This window comes from Perna viridis, chromosome 13 (genome assembly GCF_037379345.1).
Source record: "Perna viridis isolate PV_CMFRI_1.1 ecotype Kerala chromosome 13, ASM3737934v1, whole genome shotgun sequence".
Taxonomy (NCBI): Eukaryota; Metazoa; Mollusca; class Bivalvia; order Mytilida; family Mytilidae; genus Perna; species Perna viridis.
The window spans coordinates 3574077-3588642 of record NC_142457.1 but is presented as its reverse complement, the minus strand read 5'-3'; the positions used below and the strand labels follow the sequence as shown (position 1 = coordinate 3588642).

Genomic DNA, 14566 nt, shown 5'->3' with positions numbered 1-14566 from the left:
GAGATATCTTGACTTGTTTTGGATCTATTTAGGTAATTTTTTGTGGGGATATATATTTCTAAATCTGCGTCAGATACACAGATAATATTAACACTCTTTCAAAGATCCTTTTAAGTACATTTTGTTTGACACAACACCAAAGACCATTATAAAAATAGAGTGAAACTACAACAATTTGAAATTTTCATTTGTACATTTCAGTAATACCGAGATGTTTTCATAGAACTGATATTGCATATTTTGTGTTTAACTTCGTAAAAGGGGGTCATGTGATATATCATTTTGATGGTCTAAATGAGCACATTTCAAAAATCAAAGTAGCAATCTCGATATTTTATACATGTTGAAAAGTAGGGTCATTAAGTGAAAATATTCGAAGTTCTTTGAAGCAAATGAAAGGTATTAAAACGTACACCCGATATATCGATGTTTTGATGCCCCAAAATGGGTTGGATGGGGTCAATCAGTGCAGAAATAAAAATGTTTTATATGGTTAGGTGGTTGTTGCATATCAAATGAATGTCGTAACGGGTACATCGCAAATATGAATTTCGTTTTACTTAACTTGAAAATAATCTGATTGGCGTTAAAAAATACTTTTAATGTAAATTACTGAAGTTGATAGAAAGTTGGGTTGCGGCATACAAAATGAAAGGTCATCAAGCGTACAAAAAACACAATGAAACCTTGACAATTGTATCTGACAATGTCACCAAGGACAGGAAAGAAAAGGATGTAGAAGGTTAACTTGTTATATGTCAAATAATAAGTCTTAACGTGTATATTTCAGGGAGAAAGCTTTCAACGGAAAGACCTTTCAATTGTTTTATAAACAGATACAAAGACATACGGCGCTGAAATATGTTACTGTAACAGAGACAAAGACACACAGCATGTAAATAGGTTATTATAAAACAAACGATCGTAATTAAGTGAATAATTAATCTCCTATAATCGGATATCAATCTCGCTACTCTTTGTATTCCACTAACACTTTTAAATAATTAATTAAAATATTAAGTGACACTTTTTTCTTGCTCGCGTAACTAGCGTTGAAATTGGAAGACAGATGATCTAGAGAGTTAAAAATGTATAGAGAATGTTAATGAGTTTGAACTTATTACATGCAAATAATGTGGTGGGATTTTGGTGATTGTGTCTGAATATTTTGACTATTGACAATACACCGTTCATTTCAAATATGAAAATTGTGGATATTGGGTCAGGAAATAGGAATAAAGTATTGGGACAGTAAACATTGTATTTGCTATGTAAAATATATATGGACAAACGGATATAATATTCATAAAATGGTGCATTATGGGAGGTAAAAAAAACGCTGATTGGGTACTTGTTTCTTTCTGATTTCTTTATAGTAAAGCTAGCAAACATCAAACATAGATGTTATAAAGTTTCATCTGAGCCAACAACATCAGCAGCAAGTAACCACCGTCTACCATACATACACATTCTCTCACTTCAATGAAAGATATTTAATGGATTTTTTTTCACTGATTTTTTATACGGTTGAAAAATGCACAAACTAAAGGTTGGTCTTGACTGTTGGGGTTAGGCCCAAACCGTTTTAGAATAAGGGGAAGAAGAATGAAGAGTGTTTGCTCAAAGCCACCCATGGGTCTTCATGCAATAAAGGACGGGGAACACCTCACACCACAGGGCAGCTGTAGCAGGCCCCAAAAAATCATTATACACAGGTACAGCGAATGTTTGTTCCTGTACAGTTGTCATAGAAACATACGATCTGGTCCATTATTTGACTAATCCCGCCTTTTTTTAATGGGTGGGAAAAATTAACTATGTTAACTATATCGACTCATTGTACCCCAAAATCTGACTTGTTAAAGATATAATTTACGTTATTAAGTAGCTGTCTATGTAAGAGTCATGCAAAATCTAAAAAATGTGATACACCCCAAAAAAGGCTACATATTTTTATTTTTGTAATTATGTTGTTCTATGGGTCTTTACTATGAAATGTGTAATTATTCTTAGGAGATAACCAACATTGAAAATCCAGTAGATTCTATTGTATTTGAGCGTTATTTACAGTTATCGCACCTTAATTTTGAAATCTACAGTGCATTCTATACAATTTTTATCTCCTAAGAGCACGGGCTATATGAAAAACCACAAATTTCTGTTTACGATGACATTTAAAACAAAATATAAAAAATAAAAATATGTAGGCTTTTTACCCATGAATCACAATTTGCATGATCCTTAGCTGGAGTGCTACTTAAACTGTTTGTCTTCGCAATAGGTTTTTGCTTTGTGATCCCGGTAAAACAACTGTATATCAACTCACTTACAGTACGATCAAGTAAAAAAAGGGTACGAGTGAACAGTTGTTTAATTTGTGTCTTTGACTGTAGATTATGATACACATAGTTAAATCAAAAATCTAAGTTTATTTTGAGCTGACTTGACAATAGGAATTTAAGTATGCCAATCGATAAAAATGCCTTACACCAGATAGTTATGTAATGTCAATTCTCTGGTAGAGGAAAATCACGTACGCGGAAATCTTTTCTCGATAAGGGTACGTTTGTAGAGTACATTTAGTCAAATTTGTGTCTTGATTGTAGATTGTACACGTAATACAAATATGTAAATTGAATATATAAGCTTACTCTGAATTAACTGTAAAATATATAGGAGATTTAAACAATCGATAAAAAAGCCTTACACCAGATGGTTATAAATGTCTGGTGGAGGAAATAAGAATAGTTTAATACTATTTGGCACGAGAAACAGACTGGACTAAAACCAAGGACTTAACATTGTATTGAACTTGGAAAGCTTTGTGTGTGCGTGCTGTTAAAATATTTTAAACAACGATTGTTAAATTTGACATTTATTACTCCCTGTTAAAGTTGATATTTGGAGCTGAAATATTTCTCTAGTAATGTGATAATTCTAAATTATTTATTATTAAGGCGCATTTCATAAAAATAATTCTGAAGTTCGATTAGTCGAATCGTTACAACCATGTCACACTTTTATTATAAATTGTTTTTTCTTTATTATATTTCCTTTTTAATTTCCGTTTCATCCGTCCGTACGTTATGCGCTTCAATTCTAATAACAATATAAACATTGATTGAGCTGTAAGATGTACATTAAAAGGTTGTCAAAAATCTACAAATTTTAAGAAGACAATTCTTGACCATCTGTACAAATTTATATGAATAGATAATATAAAAAAAAAACCTGTTACCGCTTTTTTAACTATTAGCTTGCATATTTTAAAGTATTTTACAATCTTTACCTCAATCAACTACCACATAGGAATCATTGACAGGACATTATTTCCTTTCTCACAACCTTACTCCTTGTTATACCCTTAACACGAAGTGGTAAGTTATTATGTGATACCCTCTAATAAATTGCCTTTCAGTCCGTCCGTCTGTGCGTCCACAACGCTTTCCAGGCGATAACTTGACAACAAACCAGTTATATTTTTAATATAGTAATATATGTTGCTAAGTGGCTCAAATTAAATATAAGTAAGAATAATGAATATAAAAATATTGATAAATATTTTTTTCAAATATTTTTACGTTTTATTTATGTTTTATTTGTATTAAGTTTACCTTTTAAAAGTGGCTATTGTTCACTAATTCATAATTATTTATATTGTTACACTTTGCACAGTTGTTTTGTACCATAAATGGCAGGCTATGATCAATTTTCAGCAAATCCAATGTGAATAAGGCCATTTATAACATTTTTCAAGTCCCCTTTTCTTCCTTACTACACGGCGATTAATGCCCAATACTTTATTTTTTTAAATTCAGTCAACCGGAAAGAACTGCCGAAGTCTGATACTAAAACACACTTAAATTATTCGCTGGGCTAAATTCACCTATATAATGATTGACCTTGCCGGCACTATTTATGTCATAAAAGGTTTATACCGTTTCAAGGGAAATAACTGCGATTGTACTTAAGTATATTATGTAATAGGTAGGCGACCAGACATATTATATCGATATTTATATCCTATTGTAGCCTGACTTATTCTCTTTGCCATGATGCACTTCCCTGCTATTGATAATTCCAATTGATAAGTCGAATGACATGCATTTGTATAATGCATTTTCATTTTGCATTAAGTGTTTTAACTCGAAATTCTTCCTATGTACCACAGTTGGATTTCTATTGGGGCTAGGATGATGTTTGAAGTTAAAACAGGCAAAAAATAAAAATAAAAAGGCAGGATCTCTCCTTGTCTTCTTTCCCCAGCCCCCTTTCCATGATTAAAATCTAACTGTTGCCTCTCCACAACCACATACAGGAATAGAGACTGTTTTACGTACACATATACTTAATTTGAATGATTAACTAAATATATGTAAATGTAAGCTAGATGTATATTAATCTCGCGTAGTGCTTGTGTAACTCTATAAGATATGGTTACATAATCACAATGGTGTAGACAAAAGTCGCTAATGGCACATTTATTGTATAGGCGAACTATGAACGTTGCACGCATAAGAGAACGATATTTTTTATAACCGAGGGTGGGGACTAGGTTAATATTTGAAATAAAAAGGCAGGACGATGATGTATGGTTAATTGAACTCCAGATTGAACAATTGGGTAAAAATAAAAACGCAGGATGCAAGTGGTAGAAAAAAAACCAGAACAGGCTAGAGTGAAAATAGAAAGTCAGATCAGAAATTATACAAAAATATATATAAAAAAATGCATAACACAAAATTTGACCCAAGCCCCATCATCATAGACATTGTACAGTTGCTTCCTAGCTGTTATTCAACTTCAATCAGGTCATTCATCTTGACATTCGTAAGATATTTTCTATGCAATTTTACTTCATATAACTGGTAATCATATTGTCAATGAATCATGATTGGTAGATCAATTTTACCACCAGGGTGACACTATTTAGCTCAATAACCTTTTTTATATTGCTAGTTTTAAGAGTTTCCTTAGGGAGGATAGTTAAGGGTAACATGTATTGTTTTATTTTATTTTTTATGGGAAATTGTAATTTTACTGAATTAAACTCAACTCAGATTTTATTTCAGATTCTAGGGATAGTATTTTGAAATTTTGAAATATATGAACAGTACCATATCTGAAACTTTATTTGATGAAAACAAAACAGATCCCCCAAACAAGTAATACATGTATATTATATACATTAGTTCTACAACTGTAACCCATTACAGCAAAAGAGGGGCCCTGAATATAGGTTATCCATTAAATAGTTTATAGACCAAACATTACCTTTGGCGTTTTATTGCTATGATCGATCCATTTGTTACATAACATATGAAATGCATATTTGAAAAATCAGAAAACATCGATAACGATACCTTGATAAAGATGGAAAGCCAGAACAATTAAGTGGTAGTCTATCGTTAAGAGATATATACGACCATTCAAGGTGCAAGGGTGGGGCAACGTTAACACGATCACCTCGATCAAAATGCAATGTAGTTCCATACACAGGGCTGGCCACAACGTTGTGTAACCGAATTTCCTTGTTATCAATGATACATTTTAAATATTTATTTATGTTTCTTTGCCAATAGTTCCATTTATTAAAATATTTGTTTAAATATGATGCAAATGTTCTTGAAGAGTTTTAGTAGCACTCCAGCTAAGAATCATGCAAAATGTGATTCATGGGTAAAAAGCCTACCTATTTTTATTTTTGATATTTTGTTTGAATTGCCACAGCAAACAGAAACTAACATTCAGTTTTTCATATAACCCGTGTTCTTCAGAGATGAAAATTATATAGAATGCACTGTAGATTTCACAATTATGGGAGATAACTCTGTAAATGACACTCAAATACAATAGAATCTATTGGATTTTCAATGTTGATTGTCTCTTAAGAGCAGGCAGATTTGAAAGTATAATTACACATTCCATAGTATAGACCAATAAAACCATTCAATTACAAAAACATAAAATGTGTAGCCTTTTTTGGGGTGTATCACATTTTTCAGATTTTGCATGATTCTTATAAAGATAGTTACAGTTGCGATCACTTCTAACCTCTCTTAAATTCTGTCAGAATCTATCAGGATTTCTGTTCTACGACAGCAGATAGAACAGAAATCCTGACAGATCCTGAAAGAGGCTGTCCTGGGTCAGGACACATTTTGTAAACTGTCCTGGGTCGTGACTACTAAAATACGAAAAGCTGTTCTAAACTGTCATGCCCCTGGACAGTTTCAGACACTAATTCTTTGTATTCTGTGTGACGTAATTCAGGACAGGAAGTCCGCGATTAATAAATGAAACTGAGTGACTAATGTAAATTACCTAATCTGATTAGGAAAAAAAAATGATTTCAAAATTTACATTGAATTTCCAATTATATATATCATGTATAGAGCTCGTCATGATCATCATCCCACTATCTTTCGATCGTTGTACGTTCATGTTCAAATTTTCGTCGATCACGGTCCAGTCACTCGATCACCGTTCAAAAATCATCATTATTTACATGTATAATTTTTTTTACACACTGTCATACACATGTGATATTAATTAAATTCACTTATTTAATTATAAAATTAAAGGTCTTTGTTTCCGTTTTAAGTGTAAAAGTGGTAACCGATAACTTTAAGATGTTTGGTTATTCTCACGAAGTTCAAGATTGACAGAGTACTTTTTGAGTGAAAGCTACTTTTAATGAAATTAAGGTCATAAATCATTCTAAAAAATTGTTAAAATTGAAAAATTTAGCAGTAAAAAGGTGACTGCGACACATTAGTTTGAGTCAAAATACTTTATAAATGTCATATTCTTGCAAAATGTATGAGTGCGAGCACTTTTAATTTCCATGAGAATCTACAATTAATGACTAAAATGCTAAATGTTTCAATATAACTATCATACAGTGGCTGTGACATATCAATTTGAGTCAAAATTCTTCAAAAATGTCATATTCTTTCAAACTATATCATATGAGTGTGAACACTTTGAAGTTCCATAAAGGTCTAAAATTTCTGTATAAACTGTTTTAAATTGTCAATATATAGGTACTCTGTATCATACCGGTGTCTACATCTGCAACCAAAAGAATTTAGTCTTATATCTTTAAATTCATGGGCGTAGCAGGTACGGCAGGCAATATTTTTTGTTGGTACTGCATGCCATACATAAAAGTCGGGTAAAAAATTGAAAAAAAAATCAAGTTTAAACATAGCAAGACTTGTTCCCCGTCGTACGAATCGGGATTCGGGTGCTACGCCTTTTTCGGAAATACGTACATGTACTATATGTAATTCAGTCAGAGACGTATTCTCGAGCTAATGACTGTCAGAATCTGCCAGGAACCCTTCTAATCCACATATCTGTTCTACGTAGAACGGTTCCTGACAGGAGGGTGACAGATTATGACCGAGCTTGTCCAGAGCCTTGACCGATCCTGACAAGTTGTGTTGCGGGTCAGAGCAGTTTCTGACAGTATAGAACTTCGAATTCTATGACAGCGAATCCTGAGAGAGTAATCAAGGGAATCAAGGTTATAGCGGTAACCAAAAGAATGTAATCCAGGGACAAAGACCAGAAATGGAAAACAGACATACACAACAAAGAACATATAGTAACTAAAATCATACATACAAAGTAACAAACCCAAATGAGCAACTCGGACTCCACTAAAAACTGGGAGCATGGACCAGGTGCACCGGTAGGGTAAGCGTCCTCTGCTTTTCTAGAAACACCCGCCAAGTTGCTCATATAAAGTCAAGTCCGGGGTAGACCAGCGAGGAAAGGAAAACTATGACTCGTTGAATAAATCAGTTTTCATGGTGCAGATGGATACACCATAACGATCCACGAGTTCATGATGACGACCCTAAAACGTCTGTAGTGATGACTTCAATCTTGTAGCAACATAACCCTGTTCCTGAAGCCTATTTGTCCTCGACGGCATCCATAAGAACTTTAAAGTTATACTTCCAATTTATGGAGCGTGAGTATAGGTTAGAAGTGATTGCTTGAAGACTATAAATAAAGTATGTCATAAGAATTTACCATGCAGATAAATGCATATTAATTATTCTAATTATGATGGATGTAAAAATCAAGGTCCTCAAAAAATTATTTTAACAATATCAATCATATTTTTGGAAATATTTTTCTTACCTACTCGATCATTCTTATGTAATCTTTACGGGTGGTATTAAATGTTAAAAAGGAGAAGAGTGATAATTTTGAAACAAAGATTTATTTACCGTTAGGTCATTTTAGTGACGACTCCTTTAGATATAAAAGCAATAAATAAATAAATAAATAAAAATATAACATGAAAAAACCCGTGCGACCTCGTAGGTTCTTAAATTTGGAGACATTAAAAAAATGACAAAAATAAACATTATGTAATAACTTCATGACTAATTTAACATTAAGGCTGTGTTTTACATAGTTTGGCGGCTTTCACTTTCAATCATTTGACCGAAATTATTAAGTTTAGTTTTCATTTTCATTACTTATACATATATAAATAGCTTTCATATGCAAGTGTTTCTTACATTTCAATGTAGGTGCAAGCTACTACTAATGCAAGTGTTTCTTACATTGGCAAGCTACTTTTAATAATGCTAGTGTTTCTTACATTGGCAAGCTACAACTATTAATAATGCAAGTGTTTCTTACATTGGCAAGCTACTTTTAATAATGCTAGTGTTTCTTACATTGGCAAGTTACAACTATTAATAATGCAAGTGTTTCTTACATTGGCAAGCTACAACTATTAATAATGCAAGTGTTTCTTACATTGGCAAGCTACAACTATTAATAATGCAAGTGTTTCTTACATTTGCAAGCTACAACTATTAACAATGCAAGTGTTTCTTACATTGGCAAGCTACTTTTAATAATGCTAGTGTTTCTTACATTGGCAAGTTACAACTATTAATAATGCAAGTGTTTCTTACATTGGCAAGCTACAACTATTAATAATGCAAGTGTTTCTTACATTGGCAAGCTACAACTATTAATAATGCAAGTGTTTCTTACATTTGCAAGCTACAACTATTAACAATGCAAGTGTTTCTTACATTGGCAAGCTACTTTTAATAATGCTAGTGTTTCTTACATTGGCAAGTTACAACTATTAATAATGCAAGTGTTTCTTACATTGGCAAGCCACTATTAATAATGCAAGTGTTTCTTACATTGGCAAGCCACTATTAATAATGCAGATGTTTCTTACATTGGCTAGCTACAACTACTAATTCAAGTGTTTCTTACATTTCAATGTAGGTGCAAGCTACAACTACTAATGCAAGTGTTTCTTACATTGGCAAGCCACTATTAATAATGCAAGTGTTTCTTACATTGGCAAGCTACAACTACTAATTCAAGTGTTTCTTACATTGGCAAGCCACTATTAATAATGCAAGTGTTTCTTACATTGGCAAGCTACAACTATTAATAATGCAAGTGTTTCTTACATTGGCAAGCTACAACTATTAATAATGCAAGTGTTTCTTACATTTGCAAGCTACAACTATTAACAATGCAAGTGTTTCTTACATTGGCAAGCTACTTTTAATAATGCTAGTGTTTCTTACATTGGCAAGTTACAACTATTAATAATGCAAGTGTTTCTTACATTGGCAAGCCACTATTAATAATGCAAGTGTTTCTTACATTGGCAAGCCACTATTAATAATGCAGATGTTTCTTACATTGGCTAGCTACAACTACTAATTCAAGTGTTTCTTACATTTCAATGTAGGTGCAAGCTACAACTACTAATGCAAGTGTTTCTTACATTGGCAAGCCACTATTAATAATGCAAGTGTTTCTTACATTGGCAAGCTACAACTACTAATTCAAGTGTTTCTTACATTGGCAAGCCACTATTAATAATGCAAGTGTTTCTTACATTGGCAAGCTACAACTACTAATTCAAGTGTTTCTTACATTGGCAAGCCACTATTAATAATGCAGATGTTTCTTACATTGGCTAGCTACAACTACTAATTCAAGTGTTTCTTACATTCCAATGTAGGTGCAAGCTACAACTACTAATGCAAGTGTTTCTTACATTTCAATGTAGGTGCAAGCCACTATTAATAATGCAAGTGTTTCTTACTTTGGCAAGCTACTACTAATAATCACCAGTTGTCATAGTAATAGAAATACGGCCATAAGTGGAAGTTATACATGAATGATGATCCCCTTTAGCAGAAAAAAGACGACGTTCTTCTCTACACATACCAAATACCTGTAAAAATGTGGATAACATTATAAGCTGTATATTCAAACTGTATTGATTAAATGACGGAGTTTGCCTATAAATTTTGTTATGATTTTTTGTATATTTTAACGAAATATGATATATTTGATTAGCAATTTTTTTTCTAATAACTACAAAGTAAGTGTTCAGTCATGAAATGACAATGAATTAGATAATATTTAATTGGTTAAGAGGATGGGGCAGTGCAAATTTATTTTATATACTGTCAGTTGCGAGTAAGGGAACATATATCTTAATTTGGTAATGTCATTATGATGCATAAGGTATTGGACAATCAGGAATGATGCATGAGGTATTGGACAATCAGGAATGATGAATGAGGTATTGGACAATGATAAATGATGAATGAGGTATTGGACAATGAGGAATGATGAATGAGGTATTGGACGTTGAGGAATGATGAATGAGGTTTTGGACAATGGGTTATGATAAATGAGGTATTGGACAATTAGGAATGATGAATGAGGTATTGGACAATGTTGAATAATGAATGAGGTATTGGACAATGGATAATGTGGAAGGAGGTACGGGGCAATGGGGAATTATATATGGGACAATGAGGAAAGATGAATAAGGTATAATGGGGAATATGGAAAGAGATATGGGGCAATTGGAAATGGATTATTGAAAATAAGGTATGTCAGATGTGGTATCGAGAATGAATACTCAAGGAATCAGAAATACTTGACGCACCTTGTCGTTACAACTGTTGTGAGTAAAACATCATGTAAAACAGAAAAGACTCATTGATATATTTAACTTCCGCCTGATTATTGATGACCTGACCCGTTATAAACTTGATTGAATTCAAACCAGGATTTAGGAATACATGACAATAAAAAAATATAAAGACGATTAGTGCACAAAAGCACACGATTCAGAATTCTACGAATGCGCATGGATAGTATGTGTATTGTTAGCTTGTTGCTATATTTTTCTCTCGTTTTTTTAACATTTGCATATTTTGACGAAAGAAGGACACTATTGCTAAATACAAAAAAATCACAAATAATTAAAAGCTGTACATTACGAAGAATTAAATCATTTTTTAATGAAATTTAGAAGTATTGTGTAATGTCTTAACTACATATATATGTACTTGTGATACATTTTGTATGGGAGGGTCATGACATCTTTTCATAGATCTATAAGTGTTCATTGGACACGCCCCTATTTGTTGCGACCCGAATTTCGTATGTCTATTCACAATTTGATTCGATAGTGATAAATCTGGCTTCGACCATGTCACTTTGTACACTGATCCGATGAATGCTATATTTTCATTGTAAAATAAACAAGACCATGCATGCTACTACATGCATGTGTAGCTTTCTAATCAGATGTTATATTTTGTTCGATTTCTACAGACATGCTCAGACGTACTTAGCTTCCTTAAACTTCATTTATATTTGATATTCAGTCTTTCCAATCCGAACAAGTCCAAATCTGTTTGCGACAGTATAATGTCTTTCAATATGTATGTAGGCAGTGCAGAATTTTCTTACAGAAAAATCAATACAAATTGCAACAAAAAATAACGTTAATAATGTATGATGCATGAGTTCAGTTTGCAGTCTGGCATTCATGTTTCGTTCTATCTATAGACATATGTATGCTACGATATCTTCGACCGACAGCGACGTTTGTTGACCTTCCGTTGAAGACTAATTAATGTTTATTGAAGGTATGTTTTAAGGTAGAAATTACCTTTAGTAAGTTGTAATTTTTTCATTGTAATATTGAGAGAAAGGTATATTAATAAAATATTCAATAAAATGCGATTTTTTAAGATCCATTATCCATTTATGAACGCTTACAATGACGTAACAGATGAATTACGTTAATATTATAAAGGCTTATCGAAAGCCGAAATCAACTCCGGAAACATGCTTCATCAAACAACCCAATAACCAGTACTAAATGAGACAATACCTCTAATGTTAATTTTCCGTACATGTATTTAACAGCTGAAACAACCACCCTGAGTACGAGAAATACTTCCATTGTCCATGCAAGTGGTTTTTTTTTGTATATAATACTTCATATTAAATTCTAGAATTTTGATTGCATAAAAGATAAGTGGTATTCTAGTATACCACCCTTCCTTTGAGTATACCACCCTTCCTTCGATTATACCACCCGCTCCGACCGGAAATGTATCTTGTCCTTATTGTTGCGTAGTCCGGTATTACTGTACATTTTCTAATTTCCACCCAAAACAAAAACACCAGACGACATTTTTAAGTATGGTTTTGCAGAAAAAAAACCTTCACAATGAGAAATATTAAGTCAATGGATTTTTTTAAATATTTGTTTATCAATAGAAGAGTATTACACTGGTTAAAAAGATATTTAGTGTAATATAAGAGATACATTGTACTGCCTGCAATTGAGGGTGGTATACTGGATCACCACACTCAGGAAAGAATATTGCCCTCGACTACGTCTCGGGCGATATTCTTCCTTCATGTGATAACCCAGTATATCACCCTCAATTGCAGGCAGTATGTGTATATTAATATCTTTACTACCTGTACATATGAGAGTTGTGATACATGTAATATTTCTGAGTTTTTTTTTGTTTTTTGTTTTGGTTTTTGTTTTTTTTTTGTTATTCCTGGAATGCACAACAATAGCGATAAATTAATTGATAGATTATATTAAAATCTTACTATGGTAAAATGAAATATAGATACAACATGTGTCAAGACTAACGACTTGTCAACCACTAGTATCTGATTCAAACCTACCCTTTTCCATAAAAAAATCCATAATTGTTATCTTAAGGTTATTAAAAGTTATTTTACTAATTCCCAATAGAACTACACTCCTGAATCACACAATTTGTTTTATTTAACTCGCAGTAAAATTATACGCTTCATTCGGATGGTTTTTTAAAAGGTGAAAAGGTGAAACTAATAGTTGTTTTATTATTAAACAAAATCAAAGGTCTTTATAGTATTTATCGACTGGTAATTTTGTATTTAGATAAAGATAACGCTGAAATATTTAGAAAAAGGTATCAAAGCTAATTGGTTTCACAAAATATCATAAATGGACAATCTGCATGAGTCTTCCTTGAATGAATGAACAACAGACATTTCAAAAAATGAATTTTTTTTGGTCATTCGCGCCGAAAACTTCACTTTTTCAGTTTTTTCTTCGATATTCCCTGTTTTTATTTTTAATGCTTAGGTGAATATAAGAATGTGACAACTTTCGTTTGGAAAATTTTACAATCGGAACTGCATACATGTATGTACAAGTACTCGGCCATTTCCGCTACACTGAAACACTCTGTTCCCATTGAACACTTACAATAAAAGTTTGTGTCCTATATAATTAATATAGTAGAAATTAGATATGGATACAATACGCTATTACTGTTTGTAAAATAAACGTGTTTTGAGTTAAAACTTTAGAAAAGTTGCTGTTCTATCAGTGTTGAAAATGAAACAGATTTGGAGTCATATTAGACTGTAATGGGGAAAAGTGTGTGTCCTATTGAATTGCGCACCCCCTCAATAAATATTGATCGGTCCCTAATGAACTGATTTTAAAGATGTTTTGGTCGATTTTGTTGATTTGAGTTTTCTTGTAACATATTAGAAGTCAAACGACTTATACGTTTTATAAAGTTTTGTTTTAAGTTTTTGTATAGGCCCTTGAGCAGTAAAAGAGTGTCTATAAGTGGGAGTTTTACATCGCGTTAGAAGATATCGGTATTAGATAAGTATAGTTTGATTTCAAATTGTTACATTCTTCCATTAAATCTGCATAAGATACGAAATATATGGTGTCAACAAACGTAGTAATGACTTGTCATCTGCAGTTAAATTATTAATGGCAATCATACGGTTTGATTTCTGGCATTTTACTCACCTGTCGGACAGAAATCAGCGCTATGGAAGGCATATTCATTTCACTAACACGTTTTCAATAAAAATGACTTCTATTTCTGAGGAAAACCACTTTATAACGATATTAGATATGAAAAAATAAAAGAATATTTCATAGTTTCCTGTAAACCTAACCTTTATAACCAGCACTTCTGTTTACACTGCTGCAAAATAGATAACATCGGTATGTACAATGAATTGGTTTACTTTATTATTACAACTAAATATTCACACTCCTGAATGATTGACTAAGGCATAAATTGTAAGTATAGACAACAATTAATCATTTTTTAAATATTGTAATATTAGTGATTATATTTTGCACAAAAAAAATGAAATGACTATTTAGATATCATGTTTTGTTTTTCGTGCGGCAATCGAAGTCAAT

General features: G+C 32.3%; 1 protein-coding gene across 4 annotated transcripts in view; it reads left to right on the top strand.

Moving 5' to 3' along the window:
• Nucleotides 1-14566, top strand: part of LOC148599273 (retinoic acid receptor alpha-A-like) — a 59924-nt gene that overhangs the window by 18111 nt on the left and 27247 nt on the right. Inside the window, exon 1 of one of the 4 annotated variants that reach the window (XM_088557929.1) lies at nt 11944-11963. The exons of 2 other annotated variants lie outside the window; for them this stretch is intronic. The gene's annotated coding sequence lies outside the window, so the exon portion shown is untranslated. Of the gene's footprint in view, nt 1-11943; nt 11964-14382; nt 14441-14566 lie in introns of those variants that run through there. One more of the 4 variants, XM_088557930.1, reaches the window with a different exon arrangement.